Source organism: Pezoporus wallicus, unplaced genomic scaffold, assembly GCF_028554395.1.
Source record: "Pezoporus wallicus isolate ANWC-B61680 ecotype Strahan unplaced genomic scaffold, APGP_CSIRO_Pwel_v1 contig_3952, whole genome shotgun sequence".
In the NCBI taxonomy this organism is placed as follows: domain Eukaryota; kingdom Metazoa; phylum Chordata; class Aves; order Psittaciformes; family Psittacidae; genus Pezoporus; species Pezoporus wallicus.
This window is the reverse complement of record NW_026635034.1, coordinates 432,474-445,832: the sequence shown is the minus strand read 5'-3', so window position 1 is coordinate 445,832 and position 13,359 is coordinate 432,474. Positions and strand designations below refer to the sequence as shown.

At 42.0% G+C, this 13,359-nt stretch overlaps 1 long non-coding RNA gene across 1 annotated transcript; it reads right to left on the bottom strand.

The window, feature by feature from the left end:
- Positions 1-5,700: 5,700 nt before the first annotated feature.
- LOC130600165 (uncharacterized) lies at positions 5,701-12,877 on the bottom strand. Its single transcript, XR_008972392.1, has 3 exons — positions 12,803-12,877; positions 12,100-12,249; positions 5,701-5,778 (listed from the first exon to the last, which is right to left on the bottom strand). It is a non-coding gene; the product is annotated as an uncharacterized LOC130600165 (long non-coding RNA).
- Positions 12,878-13,359: the final 482 nt, after the last annotated feature.

Here is a 13,359-nt window from a genome sequence, read left to right as displayed (position 1 = left end):
TTCTTATAGGAACAAGAATAGCTGTAATTATTGTTGTCAATCAAAGTTTCTCTGAAGTCCTGAGCTTTACTGTTTCAATAACTCATTTTTACCAGTGGCAAATGTCCTCAACAAACACTAGAGCCTAATTTGCAGTTTGGTTCCCTTGTCACTTTCTGAGTCATCTTGCTGGAATGCTGTGAGGCAAGTGATTAGTCTTAGGATTTCTTTTCATCTTCCCTTTCTTTACATCTGAGGGCTGTTAAGAAGTTTGGTTTCCACAGCTCAGGCACATCCAAGGTGTACTACAGGTACCGAAGGTGCAATGAAATACAAAGTTTATTCTACTTCAGTACAAAGAGAATACCTGATAAACTGTTCCAAAGTCAGCCTTAGCACATGCAGGTGCAGCTGTTATTGGTTTCACTGGAATTACAGTTGCTTACAACTGGTGCTGGATTTAGCCTCTCACAGGTAAACCCTTCAGCACCACGCAGGGCTCAACTGTGATTGCAAACCCACTGGTATAAATCAGAAGTAATTCTACCAATGATGCACAAGCCTCAAGGTAAACATCAGCCTCCCAAAACAGCTGAGATGCCAAAAATAAACATGATACAGTGCTGATGGATTTATAGTTAACTGACAGTTTCCTCTTCAGATTCTTAATCAGGTGTCACTGAGAGGTGCTAATATAATTAGGTATGAGCTATGGATTAATAGGAAGAAAATATCATAACCTCACTCTTACAATAAAGCAGCCCGTATGCTATACTTACCTGCAAACTGCACCATTCTTCTGGTAGCATGACATTTGCTAAAGCAAAAGCCTGTTGATAATTCTCTATAGTCCTATATAGCACTCTGCCATGGCTGCTCTTCAAAAGGCCATATTTATCCCCTGGGAAATATAGCTGTATTAATATGACATTTTGTCACAAATTAATCTTAAACAGGGGTAATATTTTTGACACTGAGTTGAAACTGGAACTAAAAGGCAGTTCAGATGGTTAAAGTGGCAATATCCTGTAGCAGACTTATATTCCCTGAGATAATACTGTTATGGTGTAAGTACCAATGTACAGGGATGTACCAAGGGAGAGAACTGTGCAAGTCTTTCTTCATTTTAACAACACACGGGATCATTGGCCTTCTACTCTTTATTACAGCTGGTAGTATAGCAATGCCCACCGATCCCAAACATCAGAGCCTATGGTACTAGGTGCAGTATAGAATAACAAACCTTTTGCTAAGGAAAAGCAGCCAAGACAGACTATCAGCACCTCATCTACCATCATGATGGGCTGCAGGGTAGAAGAGTGGACAGGTAGTTTAAAAAAAGATCTAAAAAACCACACTAATTTCTCATTAATGCGATTAAAAGTAGCCTAGTCTGGATTTTAATTGAAGTCCCATGGCACGAGTCAGTTGTGACGAAAGGGATTCTCTGTGATGTGCTCTCTATCCTGCTGTGGAGGTTCCCAGGCTCTGTGCAGTTCGTCAATGCCAGGCTAATTAACACAATGCAATCTTGCCACTGACACCCATTTCCCAACTCATTTGCACAAAGCTTCCACTACTACAGGAAATCAGGGGAAATTCATAATGCAGATTTCCATAGGAGCTGACCCTGTTATACAAAGGATGCTCTTCACCTTTTTTATTCCATTCCTCCATACTGCATGATGCTGATGGTCACCAAACATGACGGGTGATTTGGGGTACCCAAATATTACCTTATGGGCACTTCACTGTACATCTCAGCAGTCCTTCACCAATTGCATGTCATTTGCCTTTAATGGGATCATTTTCATTAAGACTAATGTCTCCTCCCTGGCTGTTTAACTCAATTCCCTCCTGAACCTGAAGGCTGCAGGCAAAGGCCAGCCAGAAATATTTGTGTTCTATAAAAGACTGAAATACCTACAGTTCTGGTCTGTTTAACATCTATCTTTTGAGATGTGAGGTGAAGCCTGCTGACCACTAGCAGTCATTAAAGATCCTATAGCACTTTTTGCAAGAGCAGAGGGTATTATTAACTCCAGGATCCTGGCCATATTCCAGTTTGGATAATTACATTCTACCACACTAAATTTCCCCCTGCAGTTTCAGTTGGGGAACTTCTGTTCTTCACTTCCACTTTTAACAACCATAGCGAAGTGTTGCTCGCCCTGAAATGCCAACACATTCCAGTCTGGAGCTGGGATATGGGACTCAGCCCACAGGCAGACATTCTGCAAAATGCTCTGGGACTTGTTAGTAAGGAGGTGCACAACAACCAACCTGGAACACCATAAAACCAGAGCTCCAACCTCAGTGATACTGCAGGTTGATCACAACGCTTGCATCTTGCTGGGGTTTATTGCTGGCAAATGCAATCCACGTGAAAGGTCTGGGTATCTACCACCTGGCCTGAAAGTCCCCAGGGTGGACAAGGAGGTTTTGCTGGTGGGTGTTTTATTCACTGCTCAAGTGTAAAAATCAATTCAGGCCGTTCTACTCCTGAGTAATCATTTGATTGTACTGAGTGTTCACAAGTTTTTAGGTAACAACTGGATCTTCTAGAACTAGATAGTAAATACAAGCATCCCTATTTTCTGTATCAGGGAACACCAGAAAATACCGATCTAAGGGCAGGATTTCTTACTTGAACAGGGAACCATGTTCCAGCTGAGTCACTTGCCCCTTCTAAGTACTATTAGCTAGAATGAAATGCATTTGTAGATCCAACCGTAACTATTCCATGATTCTATGATCCCATGGATTTCAGGATCAGGAATCATAGGGGTACCATTTTCATGACCTAGAGAGGGGAGGGAACAGAACGAGACAATGTAAGAGTGAGAAGCACATCTGTAACTCTGTTGAAAGAGGCAACCCACCGCCTCTTTAAAGGTTCCTTTGATTGCTTTTCATATGAAAAAGATTCCCAGGAAATCTAAGTCTGGGACTGAGAAATTACGATAGCTGAATGGGCCGATGCACTGAACTATTAAAGAAACCTTGAAAATGTTATTTCTGTGTTCATATGAGAGCAAACAGACAAAATTCTCTTCTCTGTATTCCTCCAGCTTAGCATAAGAAAGATGATAGGCTGTAGATTCTGTTGCTGCAGGCAACTGATGAGGAACCTCTTTGATGTGCTTTGATTAGTGCTGGCTTCTTTAATTCAATGATATTTGGTTCCAGCTCCACTTTAAAAAAAACCCAAATCCTTATTACCATAGTGAAAAACATTAAGGACACTTGCTTGGAAAACACTTGGGCTTATGTTAAGAGTTCTTATTCAAGATCAGAAAGTTTTGTTGCCTGTATTGTTCTCTCTCCTTTGAGCTGGTCACCTTGACTGCAAACCTGGATACAGGTGCACTCTCCTGGGGTAGCACTTTCCATCCTTTAGAATGACAGAAAAACAGGAGTAAAAGGGACTTCCAGAGATCAGGAGCTCTCCTTCCCTCCCCAGACACCTGACTGTTTCTAGCAGACATCTGTCTGTCTCTGTGATGGAAGATTAATACTCCTCCAGAGCGATTTATTTTGGGATTTGACTATCCTACCCACTCACACCTTCAGACAAAGAGATGCTTTCAGGAAACATGAGGCCTCCGGAGAGATACAGCCACTTCTGTAGTAAACTGTGGAAGTTGTATAAAAATAGAAAGAAAATCACTTCAGTAATGTTTGATTAAAAAATGAAAATGGATTGTGTATCCAGGCCAGGTGGAAAGGGGCTCTGTTGGAGTCAGAACAGCTGCAACGTACCAGGATGCCCTTGCTATTCCACAACTTTGGGATTTCATCATAGTTAACTTTGAGTCCAGCAGTTCCGGATCAATCAGACTCCACCACAATACCCAGTTATCTTAGTCTGATCCAGTTAACAGTAGGAGAAACAGAGCCAGCAACCAGCAGGAGGACAAAAGGACAACCTATTGTGTTTCATTCATAGGGCAGACATCCTCAGACTCCAAGTCCAAGAAAACTCCCACTCATTTCTGAACGAACCATTCAAAAGCAGCATTTTCCTGAATGGATCAGTAGAGCTCATAGACTAAAGCCTATTGTAGAATGAGCCAATGGCATTTTCATAGTGCTCCGAGTTAGTACCAGTCTCCACTGCAGTGTGTGTATTGACAGTGGTTTAAGTTAAGGGGTTTCTTAATCTATTTTTTTTAAGAACTATGAATTCCCACATGCCCTCCTTTGGTAGCTTAAGGATTGTAGGAGGTCAAAAAAAAATAGGTCAGTGAAAATAACATTGCAACAAGAAATTAATTGCAAAGAACGTTTAATATGACAGGGGACTACATAAAATCCTATTATATTTCTTCACTATCCTACTCAGGAGTCTGTACTATTGCTATACTCAAAGGCCAGGGCAGTCTCCCAGGGTAAATTGCTACATTAGTTTGACATTTCTGGCTCCAATTAACCTTATATTTGAGCTATATTCCAAGGGTTTTTAAAAAAATATCTGTGATAAGGTTATGTTTTTCTATTACAGTTTCAGTTGCTTAATGGCCTACTCCTGATGCCAATCCCTCTTTAAACACACCCTAGGTAAGAAAATTAGGCCATAGTTTGACAATACATTGCTTGTGGCAGTAGGACCAGCCTAAGGTATTCCAACCTCTCCCTCCTTGCTTCTGTCCTCCCAGGACAACACACTATGCTCTGCTTTGCACCCACTCATCTAAGTGCTGCACCGCAATCCAGAAACTATTGTGGCTTCAGAAGCTTGCCGAAACCTTCACCCTCTCAAGTTTGGTTTGTGAAGGAACCAGAAGAACAGAGAGAATCTCTGATCGGACAATGAAAGCAGAATAACATCCCAGTCTTGCGCCTAAGGACAATGCATCAAATCCCCACTTAAGACACTGCGGTCAGCCAGGCTGTAAATGTTAAGTACGGAGATCACAAGTGCAGGTATGGAGAGGACACACGGCCAGGTGGAGGTCACTGAGCAGGATCCACAGCACTGCTCCACTGAAGACAAGCAAAGCCACCAAATTACAGCTGTTGGGGTTCTGGCCTCATTATCTTTTGCTTATAGCAGTACAAAGACATATAAATAAAACATGGGATGGGTGGTGCTAGATCCTGTGTTCTTTCCACAAGCTTTAAGGTGCAATTGGACTACGCACCTGATGCGGCACCATGTTACCAAAAGGAAGGAAGACTGCTGTATTCCACTCCTTCCTAGGCACGCATTTGCATCCTAGGGGATCACGCAGGATTGGCATAAATTGGATTAGAGAGGTCTTCCATGTGCAAAGTAACCTTAATCAAGAAGAAACAAGATTTATCTCCCAATCTATATATTAGATCAAAATGACAAAGAAACAAGCAATGCAAGCAATTGTCTCAACAAGGAAAGAGCAGGACTAAAGTCTTGCTTATGCCTTACTCATGGAGCATAAGCACATTCACTCTGACACTGCTTGCATTGTGAATAGATATCTCCAATTCAGAAAGTGCTGCATAGAGCACACAAAAAGCTGTTGAGAACAGATGAACCCTGCCCACATCTGCAGATCCAGCCAGGTCACTGTCTTCAGAGCAGAAATCAAAGAGAAGCAAGAACAAATTCAAGTAAGCTTTCTCTATGGCCACTTGCCCAAACAATGTCAGTGAAAAAACACTACCAGTAAAATTAGCTTCCACAGACACAAATGTATATTCGTTACCTAAACTTCACCAGAAAGTAATTCTTGGGAATAAGTCTTGGTCTGTAACTCGCTGGCAAGCAGTTCGCTCCAAGTATGAGATTTTCACAACATGTAATTCAAGCTATATGACCTACAGTTTGGCAGAAGAGTCAGTTTTAATGCTTTAATCATGATGCTGATGTAAATGCTTACATTTCTGAATGTAAATTCATTAACTATGAGTTAGCTACGGCTATTTCATTTGCCAAAAAAATATCTTTTTGAAACATTCCCAATGTCAAGTCTGTTTTTAATGTTTCTCGGGAAGTGAAACATCTTAGATTTTATTTTCACTTTCACATTAATGTATTTCAAATGGAAAGAATAAGAAGTGGATTTTGCAGATCCCTCCAGCTCCAGTATTAGGTGAGGGGTAATAATACTGCACAAAGCATCATAGAGACAACTACAGAAGAGCGAGCGCTGAGATATGGTTGGCAAGGAAACCACAATTTACAATAGCCTGGCTTTCCACATGCAGAACCTACAGCACTGTCATGTTAATTACATACAGCGAGGCAATGCTCAGCTTCCCAAGACAAGTCACTCCATTGACTACCACATGAGCCAAGTTAAGCAAATACCCTGTACTTCATCACCTCACAGAAATCCTCTGATGGATCCAATGGAAGTAAACGACAAAATTCTCCTTTATTTCAGTGGACAAAGATCAGAACTTTGGGCCTTACTTCATTTACTTTAATCCACTCTTAATAGCACTTAAAAGCCAAAACTAAAGAGGACTATATAATCCACATGGTGCAATACAGTCCTCTACTTAAAAAATAAACAGATTTTGGAGATATACTATGAGAAAATAATAATGGCTAAGATTTTCAAAAGTTAGGTAACTTAATAAGTCACAGTATGGTCTTTAAAAGGACGGGAGCTCTTGAAACCACATAACAAAAACGAGGACACTTATTCAGGTGCCTAAAGAAAGTTCAAGTTAGAAGTAAAGTTTTAGGAGCCATTGAAAAATCCCACCACCACAATGATACTTCTGAACTACAGAAATCATTCACCCCAATCCTGAACCCCTGGTCAATATCTTATTAAAATAAGGCACGTGCAGGAATTACTCAACCATAGTAAAGCTATTGAAAACAAAAGCACAAGTGGGACTCACAGCCTATATGGAAATGTACAGACTTACAGCAGACTCTAGGCAAATTTCAGCTCCATTGCTCAGAGCAATTGGTTGTTGCTCGCTTCCTTCTTATCAGCACCTCAGAATCACAGAGCTCAACCCCAAAATAAGCAAGCTCCAATCTGGAGAAACCTTTCCAGAGTTTAACTCTACACCCCATACTGACAGGGCATGCATACACTGCAGCCTGAGGCACAGCTCCTATCACACCTGAAGTCACAAGAGATCCTGCCCTCTGTGCAGATTTGCCGTGCCCAAGATCGACACAGCCAAAGTAATCTCATGCCAATTTGCATTGTAAATGCCGTATGAGCACCACTTTATCCATCTGGAGGTTACCAGCGTATCATTTATTTATTGTGTTGTCTGAAAATTACCTTTAGAAATAGAAATGCTAATTTGACTGTACAAAGATTGCATCAATGCAGAGATTCAGACCAGGGGATGTTTTCTACATTCATTAATGCAGAATAAACTGCTCTGCTTTTCAGGAGCTAAGGATCAAGGACTGTCTTTTACATAATTAAAACTCTGAAATTTTAATATTATCTTCCCTGCACAAGATTCAGAATTCAGGAAACACCTCTCTGAGTATTAATTGTGCAGAATAATATGGCTGGCTGGCTGTATGATCTCTCCATCCTTTGATGTTTAAATTGATCCTTGTATTCTGGAGACAGCTTCTGCAGAACTGATTTCCTTGTCTGTATTTTAGCTAGGTTCATTCAAAGGGCAAAATATCCAAGCATTCAGCTTTTGACCCTACCAGCAAATATTTAATGTATGAATTAAACTGGACAGGGCTTTGCCAGAAGCTCTCTTCATGTTTTATTTCTGAAGCTATTTTTACCAACATTTAATTGCTTAAATGTAAGGAGATAAAGACATCTCTGACAAACTGTGTTTATTGAGCTAAATGCCATCAAGGAAAGCCCTTTTATTTTTTCATAATGGGTTCAGCGCACTTTGCATCTCTGGCTTTATTCTGAAACTCACTGTTACAGTCCTAGAGGATGATACAGTAGCTAATATTGCCACTAAATAAATGCACAAGTGGACGGACACAGGAGGCAACTTGACAAAGAGACGGATGGATAAAGTGGAAACAGCCTTTAATGGGCTCCCAGGATATAAAAGAGTGGTCTACGATCTCCAGTTACTCTCCTGCCCTTTCTGTATATATTTACAAGGGACCATTCTGTAAGAGCCATCAGCAAGCAAACAACAGTCAGACACCTGATTAAAGGTCAAACCAGCAGCAACAAAGCACAAATTAAAAGGTAAACCCCTGATTTTCACTTCCCTCCCCTGCTCCCACCAGCCAGCAGGCCTTACAGACCAGATTGCTGCGAGTCAGCAAGGTCCTCTGGTGTCCAAAATATTTCAGGATATTAATGATGGACTTTGGGATGGCCAAGAAGGGGAGGAAGGCAGTGAGGAGGAGAGGCCTTTAAGAACAAACAGCCAAAAGGTGGAGAGGGCAGCAGCAGAATGGTGAATGACAAAACCGGGAAAGGGCACTGAGGGAGAATGTGATCAAACCATTAGCAGGTGGAAGGGGAAGTTAAGGGTCAAAATCAATCTGTCAGGGGGCAGCAGGGAGGTATTACCACTGCAACTGGCTCTTGACTGATCAGCACAAGGGGAGGTCCGCAGGTTGGTGGTAGGAAATTGCTGTCAAACATTTGCCTCCAGCCTGTGCTGGCTGCAAGCACGCTCCAGCATGGCCCAAACTTCTACTGCACACCAACCACTGCTGCTTCTGCTACACTTGCTCATTTCTGCGGGAAAAACATGACTTTGTTTTCCCCTAGCAGGTAGATGATGAACAGGCAGCCTGCTATGATATCCAGCTTTTCGTTTCTCTGAACAGGGGGACATACATTCCCAAACAAATCCCAGTCTACAAACCATTTTAACACAAGTAATTAAACACAACGGACCCTCCACTTCACTTCCCAGCCATCCTGGACCTCAACTTGCTTCTTTTAAATTGTTCCTATCAGGACTTGTGTTGCTCCTTTTGCCATGACAGTGCAAACAGTAAGTATGTGCTAGATACACAGGGAGGTATTTCCCCAAAGACATAAGGGAAATTTATACTTTCTTCTGATTTCAAGCACAAAACTGTGATTCTGTCTTTCTGAACTACCTATCCTTTGATGTTCAAATCTCTCCTCAAGTACTGGACAGAGCACTGCAGAACTGAATTCCTTGTCTTTATTTTTTGTGAGGTTCATGCAAAGGTCAAAAATCCAACTATTCAGCTTTTGACCCTAACTAATCTGGTGGGCAGTACCACAGACAGGAGAACTCTGTCGATAGTAAAAAGCCAGAGCAGCAAGTGCTGAGCCAGACTTCCCCACCAGGCACCCTACAGAGCAGACTGCTGACAAATTGCCATTTACCATAAGGGAGAGAGCAGTGTTATAGCAGGTGAAGCCCTCCACCACTGCCCAGTCACCCTTTGGTGCCCCTGAGGAGTCCAATAATAGTGGTAATTTTTGTTATGGGGCAGTAATCTGTAATTTTAAATGGAGACATTCATCATTCAGAAGTCACAGTCGAACAAGCTGTTCAATGATGACTCGAGGGCTCTCCCAGCCAGGAATCAGTCTCAAACAGCAAGCTGGGGATATAAACACTCATGTTTAGGGATGAATGTTTACATCTCGTCTCTCTTTCTCTCACTACTTCTGTTGTTTAAAATAGGTTGAAACCTCATGTGATGTCCTTCAAGAGTCTATAAATTGCTGCAGGAGTTCCAGCAATCAAAAGAAAAAGGAGATTGTTAACAGTCTACACCAATGATCCACTCACATTCTGCACAAACAGACCAAAAAAAATTAAGAGTCAAACCCTCTTTTTCCCCAGGAAACCTCTAAGTCCATTTTCAGGCTGGACCCAGCAAAGAATGCTGAGATTTTCACAGAGAAGGGCTGGAAGTCAATACAATTCAGAGACCATTTCATGGCCAGCACACCATATGAGAGATGCTAGTGAGTAGATGATCAGGCATCTTTCTGACTGTCTAGTTACCATGCCCATCTAATTACCTATTGGAAATATTCTATCCATCACCTGCCTTCAGTAAGAACAATGCTACTCTCCGCTTCAGTTTCCAAGTCAGAGCAGATTGCCATGAACAGTAGCAATAATGACATCCCCTTCTGTCCTCACAGGAGCTGAACACAGAAATAGAGCTGCTGGGATTCTTCTGCACACTTTTGCCAGCTCTCCTGCCAGGATCTAGCTGGAAGACTGGATCCAGAGATGGCTTCATAAAGTGAAGATAAAAAGAAGACTCCCTAACGACCAGATGTGCCCAGTAACTGAGAAGAGTCCCTTGCTCTCATGCAGCTTTATGAAACTTGCAGCATTATGTGAGAAACAGCTTTAGCTCAAATATAAAATAGGACATCAGAACTCCTAGGATTTTGCTCCTGCCACTGATCCTTCTGCAGTTCACTCGTCTATGCCTTGGTATCCCTTATCTCAATGGGGATGACAATACTTTCCCATGCCTTCATGGTTTTATGAGGTTTAATCCTTATTAACATTTGCAAAGCAGATTGGAAGCATTGAATGGAAGGATGAAAAGAATTTTCAAAGCTTTATTACTTGAGAGAAAAATGTTGGGGGGGTGAAATATCCCAGTTAGGAGCAGAAGACTCTGTTCCCCTTCTTCATGGGGCAGTATTCAGCTCTCTGGGACCATTTTAACTCTATTCTGTAAGGCCATTCCCTGGCTCAGCTGACTCTGAACAATCCTGCTCTGCAACCACCTCTTTTCATCCCCATTACAAAAGGTGAGCAATATTTATTGGTTCAAGCAGGGCCAAGGGCTGACATTAAGCAAATTTCAAGGGTTATTGGAAGTTAATTGAGTTTAATCATGTAATGATTTTATAATTAGTCATAGTTCCCAGTCTTGTACTGAAAAAGTCACACTTAAGAATTATTTAAAGGAAAATTAAAGCCAATTTCTAATAAGAAGGAGGAAACTACACCAGTGGTCGGTGAGACTAGGTGAGGGGATCAGAAAGGATGCTGGCTAAATGCACTAACTGCTTTAGTGCACTGAACCTCTGCCTTTAAGTGCAGTGAGCTGAAGTCTCAGCTGCGGACTTGCACTACGGGTAAAGACAGCAATAAGTTCCCAAACATTAGTCCTGCTGTCTTGGTGGTATTTCTCACTGGCAATGAGCTGGATGGATCCTGCCCCAGGGGAAAAGAAACTTCAGAGTTTTCCCACCTCACTGGAGTCAGGTCCTCCTCCCTGATTCAAATGCAAAGACCAGGAAACTGTGTTTGCGTGTCCTCAAGACAGGACTTGCCAGTGAAAAACTATACTCCTCAGTTACAAAGGAGAAGGTAAGACCTACAATGTAGCTACTCTAGAACTTCAAGCAGGTGCTTGGAAGTTGAATCTGAAATGCAATTTTATCTTTCTTTAAAAGATTCCTGTGCAAATGGCATGTACAGCATAAATGGGGTGTCAACAGATCAGCATCAATGGGTTCTGTGAAGTTATTACACTAATCCACCATCCATTCTATCCCCACTCTGCAAGGCATTCAGGACACAGACAAATAACCACCTGTGGAACATAGCATCTCAGAAAGTAAAACTAAATATCTCCTTAGGGATAAAGGACTTACTTAGGTATAAAAGTCTGACAGACCAAAGAGCCAACTACCTGCTTGGCACCTCCTGCTAATCCAGGACACTCCTCACAGCAGTCTTGATGAGCTGAGTATCCTCATGTGATATTAAAACACAGCATGTAATGGGAGGAGTTTGCTGTGGGTTTAGACACCATGTGTGGTGGAGGCAACATGCAAGTCAGGCTCATACATTTTTGCTGTCTGTGCCTCTGAGTCTCTGTGAATATCTAGTCTCTAGAAGTAAGTGTATTCCTAGGAACAGAAAACCCATTGCTTCCAGAGAACTGATACAGTTTTCACCAAAGCTGCCTAAGATGCAGAAAAAGTAGGAAGCAGCACAGGAACCAACTGTAATTGTGACTGTTGGGGTTGAGGAGGTCAAAATATAAGGCTGTAACATCTTAGAGAAGCCAGAAAGTGCTTCCCAAGAACTAAAGCTGTCCTCTTGCCCACCTTGCCCCACAGCAACAAAAGCCTCTTTCTTCTGTCCTTTCTAGTTCTGTTCTATCTCAAAACCCTCGAGAGCAACCAGCACCTGGCCCCTCTCCTTCCCTTGGTGTTGTCTCTCAAGACTTAAAGGCACCCAAAGTCTTACCTGTGCAACTGAGCAGCCTCATGAGGATGCTGACTGGCTCCATCTTGTCCTGCTGCAAAGGTTTCACTGCAGACTGTGGGTGGAATGGCACCATCACATGCAGCAGCATGACCATGTTCAGGGCAGACCCCAAGGACTATGCGACTCCTCCTGAAAAATTCAGTGTTTATAGGTACCAGCTCAGTAAAGATTCTTACCACCCTGCACAGAAATGTAAGTATTGATAAAATTACACTTCTCCTCATCACCTACTGATAATTCTTCTATAACTGTCTTGCTTATTTATACCAAATTACAGAACTGATGTGTCCCCAGCACTTGGCAATGCTGAGCCACCAGCAAGGCTAGCTGAGACAGCTTTTTTCTTTCGCACACTCAAATTGTGTGGAAGATTCATCCATGGAAAAATAATTGGGCAAACAAAAATCCAGAGCAAACCCAAAAATTAAGTAGAACCTTCTCTAACCACAACACGCTAAAAAGTACATTGATTTTTCACTTCAGAAATAAGATTTTGAAGTGACACCTCCTAACTGTGTTTACAGTATTGTAAATGTGTGTATTACAGCTTGAAATGAGTGGTTCTGCTTTTACTGAGGAAGGAGGTTTCAGTGGTGAAGCTGAGACAAGACTTTCAGAGAAGCCCTGTAAATATCAGGCCTCATTCTCGTAAGCAAAGGAGTAACCTGAGGCAGTGCTGTACCTGTGTTGCTGCAGGACCTGAGCCCGTGCAAAGCCTGACAACACCGCAGTGTGTGCTCAGGACACCACAATACTGAGTGCTGCCTGATGCAAAACCTTTGGCCCTTCTTGGGAGAAAAATCAAGAACAAGAGGAACCAGAAGTCTGTGAGACAGGACCATGTTCAGCAGGGGCCACACCATGAGACATGCAATGTGCCCAATGGACAGCAGAATCACAGACACTTACTTTGGTGGCCAATTCTTACAGAGCAAATCCATGTCCCAGGCCAGTTCCCAAAAGCTAATATTTTAACTCCAGAAGGCAGTGTTTAAAATGATGTGCTTAATAAAGGCTTCTTCTCAGTTTAAACACAGCCTTCTCCACAGAGTTCTTCCCTACAGCCATAATAAATACCAGTGTATTACTTAATGATATGGCTTATTTATTATTTATTTAAATGATTTATGTAGAGCCTATAGCCTTAACAACTATAGCGATAACGATTCTAAAACCAGAAGCAACCTGAAAAGGAGATGCTTAAATAATTAAAAGCCTCCCTCCTTTCCCGAAAGAGGG